Here is a 14482-nt window from a genome sequence, read left to right on the forward strand (position 1 = left end):
TTTAAAGTTGAAAACGCTTCATTTAGCCATAAATTTATTTTGAGTCGACGTCTTAAATCAAGTGGAGTAGCGCATTCCTCCTTTTTGTTTGTTTCCGCTCCACGTGTTTTAGAAATACTGGCAAAAATCATGTAATAATATGACAACTGTGAATTCAACAATCAACACTATTTACGAATTAAAGCCACAGCAATGGGTACAAGGATGGCCCCCACATACGCCAACTAAAGTTTTGCAAGACTGCCTCATTAAACCCATTCTAGAGAAACGCTACTCTTACAGAACTTATACATTTTATTGAACACTTCAACCTCGTCCACCACAACATGTCGTGAACTTACACGCACTCTCAAAGCACAATTACCTTCATAGATGTTGAATTTTTGGTAAGGAAGGCTCACTTACCCACGGTGAACATAGAAATCGACGGACCGTCAACAATACTTACACCTCCAAAGCTGCCGTCCTCGTCACTCGAAAACAAGCATCCCATACTATTAGCCACATCCATTTAAAAGAATATTTTCTCAAGATCAGGACTTCGTAAAGAATTCCAAACGCATGTGAGAAGCCCTCATTAGGCAACGATACCCCCCTCCCACCTCCTGCCATTGTCGGCGATGCCTCGAAAAGGGCATCTAAATTTAACCGAGAGCAAATACTGGAGGGACGCCGGTACAGCGAGGAAACAGATCTCCGGACAAATCTCGCAATCACCTTCACGAGTAACCCTCCGAACGCGAGCAAAATACTCAGAAAACATTTCCAAATTCTGGAACAAAGTGAGCGCCTCGCCAAAATTTTCACTGCTCTCCCTCACGTATTAAACAGATGACCAAAAACATTCAGAACATTCTAGTACACTGAAAAACACAGAACAAGCCGTGGTTGGGGCCGACCCTGTGGAAAAATTAGATGCCAGGTCTGCAAACACACAAACACCAAGCTGCGCAATAAGCACAGCTTCAGGCTGCAAATGCAAAATCAATGGCAACTTTGTGATTCCTCCAATGTAGTATACCTCCTTGAATGCAGTGCGTGCAGTATGCAGTACGTTCGGCACGGTTAACGCTCTATACATTAGCTTTAATAACCACCGCGCTCATATTCTATCTCTACCCAACCTTCCCTGGTCAATACACATTAATGAGAAGAGGCACCTATTTGACGTAATTAAGTTAAACAGTACTGTATAGTGGGTTCAACAACACCCTTGAAAGAGAGCAACGCTAGTCATACTTTATGCACAACTTTGAAACAATCCCCCACGGCATTACTAAATGTCCGGGTGTATGGTCCTCAATCTGCCCCTGGCATACCCAGCCCGATAAAAACGCACGAGAATTTTTTGTCGCGCATCTGTCTCGCGACACAATTTCGTGTCGCAAGACATGCTGTCTTGTCGTGCCTTGTGTCGTGCGACAAGGTTCGTGTCGTGGGTTCTTTCGCGCGAAAAGTTGTTTGTAGTTGGTTCTGCCGCACGACAGACATCTTTCCTGCATTTAGTCGTGCGAAGAAGGTCCCTGTCGTAGCATTTGTCGCACGACAGGTTTCTGTCGCAGATACTGTCGTGCGACAGAGGGAGTCGTGCCGCGCGACAGAGATTGCGTGCCTCAGCAAAGTTGTCTGTCGTGGGTTCAGTCGCGCGACAGACTTCTAGCGCGCCTCTTTTCACGCGACAAACGTACCTGTCGTGCGGCCTGTCGCGCGACACAACAGCTTGTCGTGGGATATGCCACGCGACAGATACCTGTCGTGGGATGTGTCGCACGACCGATACCTGTCGTGGATTGTGCCGCGCGATAGATACCTATCGTGGGATGTGTCGTACGAGAGATTCTTGGTGATGGTAATTGTTTTACTGCAGAATTCTATAAATACTGCCGTGCCATCGTGTTACAGCGATATGATCAAATTGACCAATGATCCTTCAAAGCGCGCTCAATAGTGGCGAGTCCCGAAGAGGATGCAAGGTGCTCTGGTCTGTTGGTGACGGGCACCGAGTGAAATGAAGTGCTCATTCACATTGGCGAATCGAGTTTTCAACTCGCTTCCCGCGGCCTGGCTCTCTCACCGAACGAGAATTGGCTTAGAGGAGAGGAACTGCTCGAACACCCACTTAATTCCCTTCTGTTCCCACATGACAGTGTGACGAAAGTAGTGCTTGCTCAAGAGTATAATGCGGCTTTGAATGCCCAGAAACCTGTAATGCACAAGCGACGAAGCCAGCGGTGCCTGCGTATCCGCACGTGCTTGCGGTGGCGGCATGTATAGCCAGCCACGACAGCGCCTGCACGCCAATCGGCATGTGCAATTTGAATGGCGCTACTGAAAGTCTGTGTCCTCTTGGCTTCTGTGACATGTTCAAGACATGCAACATAATGTACCGCTACTACTACATGCGCAGAAAAGGCCAAGAACAGTTATACGCGCGTCGCGGAACAGAATGTCGTTAATCGTCAATCAGGGAAAATTACTTGCCATAATCATCCGGCTTTCCAAAGGCAGCATGTATGTACATGCACGCAGTTCTCTGTACAAATGTTCAAAGCAACCCCGATATCAATTTTCCGCGTTTCAGTTGTAAGAGCGTGAGCTCTCACTACTCACGTTTGTCAAGGACACGTCTGTCTGCATGGAAGGTCAAACTGGCCAAGACAGTTACCACACTATATCATATAGCAACAGCGGGCGCGTGGAGCCTCAGTTGTCACAGATACCTTCGAACCGTTTTACATATGCCAGTATAACGGCTATCGAAGTGGAACCCCGGGGACCCCCATTTGCATCAAATTTGGGGCCGCCCGTTTGACTCAGAATCATCAAAGTGGTGTCATTTGACTTGTCATGTTCCTGAGGATAAAATATATATTTTAGATGAAGCCCAGAATATGTGTGGGATTCGCACCGACGACCTTTTCGCCCCTAAACCATGCATTCCGGGGGCTTCCAGACAGCCATATGGCCTAATCGTTTGTCGCAGAGGGTTCCGGATGCGGTCAAACGATTCGTCTTGTTGTAATGCACACGTTTATACAATTCGTTAACTGATATATAAGGAGGAAACATACCTGTTATAGCGAAGGTTGCTGTAAATCGCAATATTAGTGCAAAATCTTTGAAATAGATGGCGCTGTTTGTATCTTGGAATGTTTCCGGAACGAAACGCTCTCAGATGTTTGTATTTTGTCCTCTCCACGTTTGCTGAGCACCCCGATCTAAACATTCGAATCTCTCGTAGCTAACGCTCTTAAGTCCAACACTGATACAATGTTGGCGATGAATTTTTTTAGCGGCAGTGACGTACTGCTTATTATAAAATAGCAAAATATACTTCACGATGTCGTTCATTGCCTTCACTGAAAATTTCATGACGGTGACACGAAAATGTCGCTAAATATAGAGAACAGCGTGTGCAGTCGAAGGTGAAATGCGGCGGCCGGCGAGTTTGAACCGATTTGATTCTCGGTCGAAATGAGAATAAAGTCTGGACTGACGTCAATCACGCGCTTTCATGGGTTTCGCCTAACCCCTGTCTAACCCCTGTGCACCCGGGCTCGGTCCTCTAAACTGCTCTGGTCCCAGTGTGACTGTGTGCTGTGAGAATCTGAGCGAACAGGAGGATGTCAGGGGGGTTTTATGTGCACCACGGCTATACAGATAAGCGCCATGATGACGTACGGGCGCCCTTCTCGGGGCCGGCATGCCATGCAGCCTGGATGCCGGTTGCCAGCGTCAGAAATATGCGACAGTAATGCTTGTCCAAGTCCATACTAAGCCGTCGGATGGAGTATCGTTGGCCAATATCGAGTCTTTGGTAGAAGCGATAACATGAATATAAGCAAATGTCTTCCCACAGGGCCTTAAATTGCTGCTGCTCAATTGCGGCTCTCCTGGCCTCAGCTGACTCCGCTCCTGAAGGTGTCGCGGAAACTGAGCATATATTTGTTTTACTATGAGACGAGGTTCACAGTAACACGATGACGAGAGCAGCACCTCAGCGCTAGCCAGTTTCGAAGTGCACTCAGCTGCTGCATCAATGTGAAACCAGCTAGGCTTAGCGACGACTAGGACAGCCAGGGGGTAGCGCGTAGTTCATTGCCCTGCGCGCCCGCGGGCGGCGTCGTTCCCGGAAGCTCGGCTCGCTCACTCCGGCTGGCTCGCTGATTGGCTCAACAGCTTGCGACTTTCACTCGGAAGTCTAGAAAATCGAGCAGCGAGCGACTGGCCTGCGACTGAGCGATACCTTATGCCCACGTTTGCAGTACTGGTGAACAACATTTAACGTCAATAAGCTTTGGTTATCGGCTGCGTTGCGGCGTCTTAGTTAAGATCGTCCTCAAGCCATCGTCAGCGTTCGTTACGCACTGGCTGAGAACTTCAATTCCAGTACGTGCCAAAACAGCTCGTATTTATCGTAACGATACGAACTAGAAAACACGGCTGCTTCGATGCGCAAGTGGGCTTTTGCTTGTGAAACTACACGCGATCAGCATGCGGCGAGTGCTAGCCGCTGTTGCATATTAGCTTAAATGTGATGCAAGTATCGACGTAGTTTCGTAGTGCGCGCCTTTCTAGCAGCAGCAATGGAAGAAGTTTATATTTAGGGGAGCCAGAAAATAAGTATGCAGCCAAATTCCGAAATGGGTCTGACATAGGCTTTGTAGAGAAGTACAAGCGTATCCCGGCGCATACCAAATTTATTATTGCTTATCCGTAGTAGCCTACCCAGTGCACGCTCTCCTCTCTCCACGTTATGTTTGATGTGGGGCCGCCAATCCAGAGTGGCATCATAAATCACGCCTAGATACCTAAACGAGTCTACCTGAGTTATAATGTCCGAGCGATAGCGTAATGATATGTACAGAGGTATGTTGGTTTTAAAGAGTAGTAATAATAATAATAATTGGTTTTGGGGGGAAGAAAATGGCGCAGTATCTGTCTCATATATTGTTGGACACCTGAACCGCGCCGTAAGGGAAGGGATAAAGGAGGGAGTGAAAGAAGAAAGGAAGAAAGAGGTGCCGTAGTGGAGGGCTCCGGAATATTTTCTACCACCTGGGGATCTTTAACGTGCACTGACATCGCACAGCACACGGGAGCCTTAGCGTTTTTCCTCCATAAAAACGCAGCCGCCGCGGTCGGGTTCGAACCCGGGAACTCCGGATCAGTAGTCGAGCGCCCTAACCACTGAGCTACCGCGGCGGGTCTGGCCTCTCTCCACTCTCGTACCAATCTTTTAAAATTAGTACGCTGCTTTTGTGCACATTTAATACTAAATTTAATGTATCAAGCCAAACCTCAAGTGCATTGAGATAATCCTGGAGAGAGCGATATACTTCATGAATGTCTGCTGCAGAGGCAAAGAAGGCTATGTCATCAGCATAAACATATACTGTAACTTCAGCGTGAACAGTAATGTCACACATCAACAAATTGAATAGAAGTGGCGAAAGTACTGACCCTTGTGGCACGCCTCTGGTTTGAGCATAGGTGTCTGAAGTGAACGAATCGTCGGAGCAAAAGAACTGCCGTCCTGTTAAAAATTCGCGGATCCATGCAAAAATATTGTACGGTGTGCGTAATAATACCAATTTAGAAAGAAGGATCGAATAATCAACACTGTCGTATGATTTAGCAATGTCAAGCGTCACTAATGCTGAGACTTCCTTGTGCATAGGAAGGCGGATTATGCTCTCCAAATCGACATGAGCAGACCAAATGGAGCATCCCCGGCGAAAGCCAATCTGGGCAGAGCTCAATGCATTAATTACTGTAATATGAGCGGATAGGCGGCTGCGCACAATTCTTTCTATGAGCTTCAACAAATTGGATGTTATAGCTATCGGCCGAATGTTATCAATATGGAAGCCTTTCTTTGAATCTTTTAAAAGGAGTGCGGCAGCCATGCAGTTTCTAATGAAGTATTAATCAGGTCGAGGGTGAAGGTGCAGGGTGAAGTCTTGCGCTAGTATTTTCACCATACCGACAGTAAAACCATCTCAACACGGAGCTGAGGATTGCATTAAAGAAACTGCAGTTAATAATTCTGATTTATCAACGGAAAGATAGTGTGAGCAGGGGTACGGGACAAGAGGGGGACTCTACGCTGCTCCTGAAAACGTGTAGCAAGTCCTTGGGCAATCCATTCTAACTCAACTTGCGCCTCCTGTGAAGAGAGCACCACCCAGCTGGTTAACTGCGTGACTGAAGTGTTAACATTTCGTTCCATAAAACGATACAATGCCTTCTTATTTTTTGGGTTTGACAAATATGTGTTTAAATTTTTATTGTAGCCATTCTTTGCCTTTGCTTTAGTTCTTATTGATGAAGCCGAGCAAAATTTGTATTTGATTCAATTTTCTGGGCTCTCATTATGCGATAGAGACCTCCACGCTGCTTTCCTACGAAGGAAAGCTGTCTCACATTCATCATTCCACGATGGGGATGGTGATTTATTGCAAAGAGCAGAACGCACAGTGAACTGGAAACTCTCGGTAGCCTTCAAAACTGAAGAAAACACATGCTGTGCCCTACTGGTCCTACATGGACATGGATCAGATGTAAGGGAGAAACGCAAAGAAGATTTGTAGGCTTCAAGATTAACTGATTTTCGGGCAGAACCATGCTCTCGGAGGGGGCTCACCAATATAGTGAAAGTAATTGGCAGATGGTCGCTAGATGTGCCACAGTCAATCGTGGACCATGCCCCTATATCTACACCTCTTGTTGCCAAGGACTAATCGAGAACTGAGCGCGAGTGTCTGTGGACGGAGGTTATAGCCCGGGAATTGCAACACCGCACATCATTTGCAGTCATCCATGCCCATAACTTATGGCCACTTGAATCAGTATAGGAACCCCAGACTACGTGGTGGGAGTTAAAGTCCCCAGCAATGATTACCCTGCTCGAGTTTGCAAGTAAGCTGTCCAGGTGGGCTGTTCTACATACTCCGTTTAGAAAATAGATATTTGCAACTTTGTCTATAGAGCAGTGTGGTAAAGTGAGTTCTATAGCTAAGGGCTCGCAAGTGGAATCCATTACTTTTTTAGTTATTGATGCCCGATGGCACAATTTTGACGAAATCATGGTCACCAGACCGCCGCACCTACCATTTATGCGATCCGCACGGAAAACACGAAACCTGTTTAAAGAAAATGGCTTAATAGGTTATAGCCAAGTTTCCTGCAGGAGCACGATATCTGGGTTATGAGATGATAGAAGAATTTTTAAATCAGGAAGAGAAGATGCAATGGAGCGGCATTTCCATTGTAGAACCTATAAACCCGCCATGGAACCTATTTGAGGATGGAGGCTGAAACAGCCTCTTGAAGAATATCTGACTTGGAAAGTACACTAGCAGAGACTTTTTTGGTCTTGATCTGGGGAACAGAAGACTTAGGAGAAGAGGATGAAGCACGAAACTTCTGCGTAGCACAAGCCATTTCTATGTCATTAGTGCAAACAGTGTTGCGAGGCAGATTTACAGGGTCACTGTCGAGAGGCGGCTCATGAGACGGCACCTGGCGTATTGACGTGGCAACGACAGATTGAGCGCAGCTTGCTGCGATGTTGGAGGTGTAGTAACTACGAGCTCAGGTTGAGCAATAGCCTTATTTGTACCAATATCAACCAAGGCCTGAGTGAAGCTGCTGAGCATGCGCTCGGCCACCACTGTGAGCGCTTTTTCGACGGATGCCACTATTGAGGCAGACAACGTGGCCTCGAGGTCAGGAGTAGAGGAACGCACTATGCTGCCATATGAATGTTTCCTCCGGTTAAGTAGTGCATAAGCATCTGACCGTGAGAAGCGGTTCTGCTCAATTAATTGCAATAAATTTTGCTCCTGAGACCACTTTTCACAAGTGGCATCATCGACGCAATGACTATTGCATAAGCAACAGCTTTGCTGTTCAGCTGAGCAGCTATCGAAAGAATGACCTTCACCACACACCCGGCATCTGGTCGCCGACTTACATGCTTTACCACTGTGTCCAAATCTCCAACAGTTGGCACGTTGAAGGGGTCGAGGATGTAGCGGGTCCACTCGGTAGACAATTGGCCAAACCTTCAACTCCGAGGGGCATGTACGCCCAGCAAAAGTTATGACTGACTCCGTGGGTACACGTACTCCAGCCATCTCGCGAGAGCAGCGGTGTACAGAAATAATGCCCGCCCCGGCTTCTTGGAACTCCTCCAAAATTTCTTGGATTGAAGAATGCGGGTCCACTCCTCGGACAATGCCCTTAGTGCGCGCAAGCTGCTCAGGAATGAAGGCCTTAACTGGAATAGAAGCGAAGGTTTAACATTGGAGCAGATCCAACGCACACTCAATGTTTGCCGACTTGCAAACAATGCTACGCCTGCCGAAAGGTCAGACTTCCGAGATGTCGAGATAATGACCGGTTACAGTTTTGAGTTGTTCCTGGAGTGATTTTGGATTGTTCATTTTGAGAATTCCATCTCCAATCGGGAGAATCGCCACAGGGATTGTATCAATGCCATTTTTTAGAAAAGATTTTAGAGGCAAGCTTTCGGTTGACAGGCTGGCGAACCAGGCTGCCGAGCCTCCTCCCGGGGAGGAGAAAGACATGCCCACGCACTGTACGCCTGCACCCTTACATCACCCAAGACAGCACAGCAACCCTGAACCCTGGCACAAACCCCACGAACGTGGAATGGCGTCACCAAGGACACGCCCGGCACCACCACGAAACGAAGCAAACAGGCAGTTGTGAAGCAGCAACAGCCACGAACGGACGCCACAAACGCCATGTTACCACGAAGCCTAATCGCGAAGCCTAACCACGAAGAAACTCTTGCTGCTCACGCGACGACAGACGACAGACGACGCGAAAACGCAGCCATCGGTGCCATTTCAGCGCGAACGACGCGTCGCGTTTTAGATTATTTGCCTCTTTGAGGTATTGCTTGAGTGCTGGTACGGCGGGCACGCGTGAAGAACTCATTCAATAGGAAGGTGAAAAGCAGTGTGTTTTGGAAGCCAACGACCAGAATTACGGCCTGTCAATATTGGCGAGTTTCAACGGGTAAGCCACGAAGAAAGACAGTGCTGCGACGTCTTGTCACCTGTAAAGGGAACGAAGACTCCTGCGCAGTTTTACTAAGCCCGGATGAATCGCATGACCGGTGAGTCCCGCTCTGCGTTTCTTTGCTAATGATCTGTATTCACACGCGCTATTTGTATGCGGCTATATAGGGATGTGAGTGAAGGCAGTCTGAATGCGGTTGCCGCAGCTATAATGCGGCGCCAAAAAACCAGAGCCTATATCCTGCGTGACAAGTGTCGTTCTCATTGTCCTTATGTGTGTTTAATACTCGCGTGACGTGGCAAATAAAAATGGCACCAGATATCACAACCGAGTTACGCTTTCGCTTGCTAGCGCTTCGACACTCAGTGCTAAAGCATGGATTTGCACTGCGTAGAAGACGATGAGCAAGAACTGCCGCGCGGCGGAGCGCTCGCGCTAGGCGAGCTGCGATCAGATACCACACTATTTTGCTCAGGGTTGGTACTTATCGGATTAGTGCTTGTGCCTTAATATTCGTCATACTAAATTATTCTGAGACAGTGATCGCATGCGAAAAGCTGGTGCATATTCCTCGCCTTGTCATTTGTAAACTTATCTGTGCTTCCCCAGTGGAACAGGATATGAGGCAGTGTTTTGTCAAAGTTATATCAATCTTGCGCCTCTCCTGAGCAGTAAGCGTCGATGCTTCCTTTGCTTCTGAGCACTGCGAGCTATCGGGGATGCAACTGCACGCTTATTTAGGATTTCTACCTTTTTGCTATAATCCCTCGCTTTTGCGGCCCGCATTCAAGTCGTTCGCCATTGTCGATGGTTTTTTTGTTACTTATTTTCGCTTTGTTATTTATTCTTGGTTGCGTGGCATCAACTGTGGTGCCGGCGATTCTCCGAGCTCGGAACTCTTCCCAAGCACGGGATCCTACCGACAGACCTCCCTTCATCGCACTCACGAGTGTTCTTTGGTATTTTTGGTTTCTCTTGCCCTTACTTTCTTTGCCAGTCGACAAATTTGTGCAGTTTTTAATTGTATGCAGGTTTGTTAAATGCGCTACTAATATTTTTATGATGCTAAGCTGTGCTGTGAGATATCAAGCTTCTTGCTAGTGAAGGCATGCTTTTTTCCATTCTCTCTTCTCATTTAACCAAGGCAGACTGGATGCAACTTTCAATTTAATACCTAGACATTGGTGGAAGGCGCCATGATAGGAATTAATGAAAACCTGCACATCTTATATTCAAACTGGTGCTCGGTATTTCAGCCAGCTCATCTTTCATTGTGGTTATAACAGTCATTGTGACTCTGTCACAATGAACGAACATGTCAAGATTCTTTTCAGGAAAGTTTAAAAAGCTATCGGTATTTTAAATAGGTGCCGTCACTCGTTTCCAACTGGCGTAAGAAAACTTCTTTATAATTCGTTAATCCAGTCGCAGCTTGATTATTGCTCAAAGATTTGGGGGAACACGACATTAAAGAATATACATAGCTTAATTCAATTGCAGTAGAAAGCAATACGAGCCATTGAGAATGTTCCTTACTTGGAACACACTCAACCACTTTTCCCCAAAAACAATATCATAAAAGCTACTGACATATATAGCTTCAAGTTAAATAGATGCTACAAGAGAGCAATTAAGGGGAATCCTGAGACATTCCTAACACAGGCAAACTTAGAGAGCACACACATCTGTCCCTATCGTCATCAGGTACACTGGAGCATTTCTTTTTCGCGTACATACTATGGCCAACAAAGAATTGCGCACACGCTGCCAAGCATTCTTAACCGCTTCCACTCGGAAGGCGTGGATGTGGAAAGGCTTAAAAACAACCGCATTTCACTGATATTATCATGTCATAATCAATATTTGTGATGTCAAGAGAAATAATCAATGTGGATAAGTTTTTCATTTCATTGAAATAATTAGTGTTTTCGCCTTAGACAGATGCGTTGCGTATGCATGTCTCTCTTCCACGTATATTTGTCCAAATCTTTTATTTTTTAAATTTCATTTTTTTCTCTGTAAAAAAATGATTGTCCTTTGCCTGGTGCCTGTGTAAACTTCTAGGCTTTCAAGCCTGTAGTCTTGTATGCAGTATTTAATCTTTTTTTTCTGTAACCTTGTAACGGGATATATGCAAGCGGTTACTGTTACATTTGCCTTTGGGGGGATGGAGCGCTGTCAAGTTGTGTTAAAACAGCTTTTTCTCCACCTTTTTACTTTTTGTCTGCAATAAATAAATGTTCAAATTCAAATGTATATGGGTGCATTACATAAAATCTGTTCATTTCTTTTGTCATAGGCTAGCTCATTCGTTTTTATTTGCTTATATTACATCGAATTTTAGCTTTTAAAGCAGTAGACAATTTCCTCTCTTGTCATTCATGACATGGCTACAGCCATTGACAGCTTTTGCTCTGGATGTATTTATTTGCAGCTGCCAGCTGCCAGGATCTATTGGGCCATGCGTGCTTCCTGCCTTCGGCTGTGTCATCCCTCCCTATCCGTACATAGTAGTTATTCTTTTTCATAGATGCATACCTTAGCTGCCTATTTAGAAAAATATTTTCAACATAGGCTTGCAGCAAGGTTTAGAAATGCATGCAAACTTTACATGCACTTCACAGCACTATCTCAGCTTATAATTACCGGTACTGTAGATTTGTACAAAATATAGTCGCTGATGTAGCTTTTGGCACAGCTGCTGTTAACATAAACGTGCTTTGACATTGCACACCTGTTGCCTGGTATGCATATGTGTCCTCGAAAAGGACCTATATGTTCATTTATCCCTTTGAAAACATTGTGCTCTACAATGATGGTTTACCAGTATTTCTGATACAGACCAAATTGTCAGTCAGTAATGTAACATTGCACGATGACACCAATCCTTGTATGGCAGAGCATCCTTGCTATGCCCTGGGCAAGCTGCTGTCAGCACAGACTTATTGCTGGTTTATTGCCATAGCATATGGTTATACTGCACAGTTTGTACATCTACCTTCTTGAAGCTGCATCCTTGAAAAATTTAAAATTAGTTGAAGGAAATGTAACAGTAACTGTCTCACTTTCTGGTGGACACTTGAACCGTGATATAAGAGAGGGATATAGAAGGAAATTAAAAAAAGCTGCCCTAGCGGAGCGCTGACGCCCTTGTTAGGTGCCCCTTTTTAGTTAAACATACCTCGCAGTTAACACATTTGGTGCAAAACAAACATGGGACTTGCACGCTCACGAGGACCCTCATGTCAGTAAAACAAAGTGCCAATGTTGCCGTACTTAAGAGCTTTGCTCTTAAAAGCGCTGCTGACCGCTGCTCAAAGTTGATAGCAAAAATATGTCTACTTTTCCTCATGTGCAGTACGCGGTGCTGGTGCCATTGCAATGGAGATTGACATTGAGTCGCATGATGCGCAGTCCATTCCTGCAGGTAGTGAATTTGTCTATCGTGTGAACGGGCCGTTAAAATTAGTGAAAAAGAATGGTTCTCCAGTTCATCTTAGGTAACTCTATCCTGTGCCACGTGCTACCACCCTTTTTCCTCAAATTTTCTAATCTGGTTTAGCCATCTGATTGCCACCCATTCATGCATTCACCTACTCTTGGAATCCTCCCAGTGTTTTAGTGTGGTATTGCTTATATCTTCTCTGCATTACACATGCATTGCACTTCCTCTTTTTTCGATTTAGTCAAGATATCCCTGTTCCTGTTGCTTGCGTAAGCATAAGAGGCGACTCGAGTGCACCATCTGGGCTTGTGATGCAATGTGTAGGGCCCTTCGTTCTTGGGTAAAACCTGGTTTCTCCCTACTGTTTAACCCAAAAAAGATTCTTAAAGATCAAGTTCAAGCCAATTTCTGTGCAAATGTGCCTGTAAGAAAGTGGTTTGAAGGTGCACAAAGCCGAAGAACTGCTGGGGTGGTGAGAATGTCGCATATTTCTTCTGACAGATTGTTAAACAATTCTGTGAAGAACTGCTGGGGTGGTGAGAATGTCGCATATTTCTTCTGACAGATTGTTAAACAATTCTGGTTATTTTATTTCCCTTTCAATCCCACTCTGATTTTCCCTGCAAATCGCGCTTAGTTTGCATTTTTTCTTGAAAAGGCTGCTTCCGGGGACTAACTGTTCCACCTCTTTGTTAGGGGACCAATAGTTGCACCCTTTGCAGTTGATCCCGAAAAAGACTAATGGTTGTTGCAAATCAGTTGATCCCCAAAGAGACTAGCCTCTCACCCTTTTAGTTGTTTTTCGCTTAGAGTGTATATACTGCGCTCAAAACCCGCATTGCAGATTATAAAACATGCATGAAACCACGCACATGGGAACAGCCAATCAGACAAATTGTACATTTGCTGGCTGAGGCGTTCGAACGCGGCCCTACCTCCCGGCTTTAGTGGATACCCAGCCATCGCGGTATAGCGGGAAATGAGAGTGCTGATGCGGAAACTAAGCTGCCACATGCTGACCGGGCTTCCATCCAAATCTCGTTCTCAGGAAGAAGTGACGCATCAGCATTACTGGCTCATTCAGTGCAGGCTGCCATGAAACTGCACTGCCAAGATGTGAACACCAGCCCGACCGCATCTCTCGTCTTGATGCTGTTTCGCGACTTCACCTATCATCAAATGTTATGCCACGCAAAGGAACATCGACTCCATCGTTTGCGGCTTGATGTAGCGTATACTAAAGGCTACCTACACAAGACTGGAGTAGAGGCAACCCGGAAAAAATTTAACTGTAGCCACGCAGAGAAACGCCATCATATTATTGGAGCGCCTTAGAAAATGCTCTCAGATAGTTGGACGGACGCCCTCCCTCTGATGAAACAACCCTAGGCTCCTTGAAACTAACTAGCGGCTGGCGTGCAATGAAGCCTGTTCTTAAGTTTTTCGATAAAATAGGCCTAGATTGGCGCCTGTTACACTTGCGTGTGCTGTGCTGTGCTCGTCTATACGGTGTACAGTACGCACCACAAGTGCGCATTCAAGTTTGCGCCGGCACATGTCAATGTGTACTTTTACCTTTTACCAATAGTGCGCGATGTGAGTGCACACGCATTTGCGCTGAGATGTGAGAGTGTGCAGAGCCCTTCTGTGCAACCGTGCGCGATATGTGTGTGCGCGCTGTGTGCGTGCGTTCATGCGTGTGTGTGTGTGTGAGCGTGCGCTCAAGACATAAGCTCCATGAGGAGGATATGCGCTCGATGTGCAACACGTCGTCTCCTGAGATGAGTTACAACCAGTGTGCACGTAGTGTCTTCTATCCAAGACCACTCCGAGCAACTCATATTGCACTGCGATTCATTGCAATATGACATCATCATCCACCGTTCGCACTCTTATTTTACTTTCCGTTTCGCCTACCCCAGTGTGGAGTAGCAGGAGAGGGTCACCTTACCACCGGCTGACCTCTCCACCTTTACTTTCATT

At 46.1% G+C, this 14482-nt stretch overlaps 1 protein-coding gene across 3 annotated transcripts in view; it reads right to left on the reverse strand.

The window, feature by feature from the left end:
- The window catches only part of LOC144121811 (monocarboxylate transporter 12-like), a 51669-nt gene that overhangs the window by 22301 nt on the left and 14886 nt on the right, over positions 1-14482 (reverse strand). The window lies entirely within an intron of this gene.

The sequence above is a fragment of the Amblyomma americanum genome, chromosome 2 (assembly GCF_052857255.1).
Source record: "Amblyomma americanum isolate KBUSLIRL-KWMA chromosome 2, ASM5285725v1, whole genome shotgun sequence".
Classification (NCBI taxonomy): Eukaryota; Metazoa; Arthropoda; class Arachnida; order Ixodida; family Ixodidae; genus Amblyomma; species Amblyomma americanum.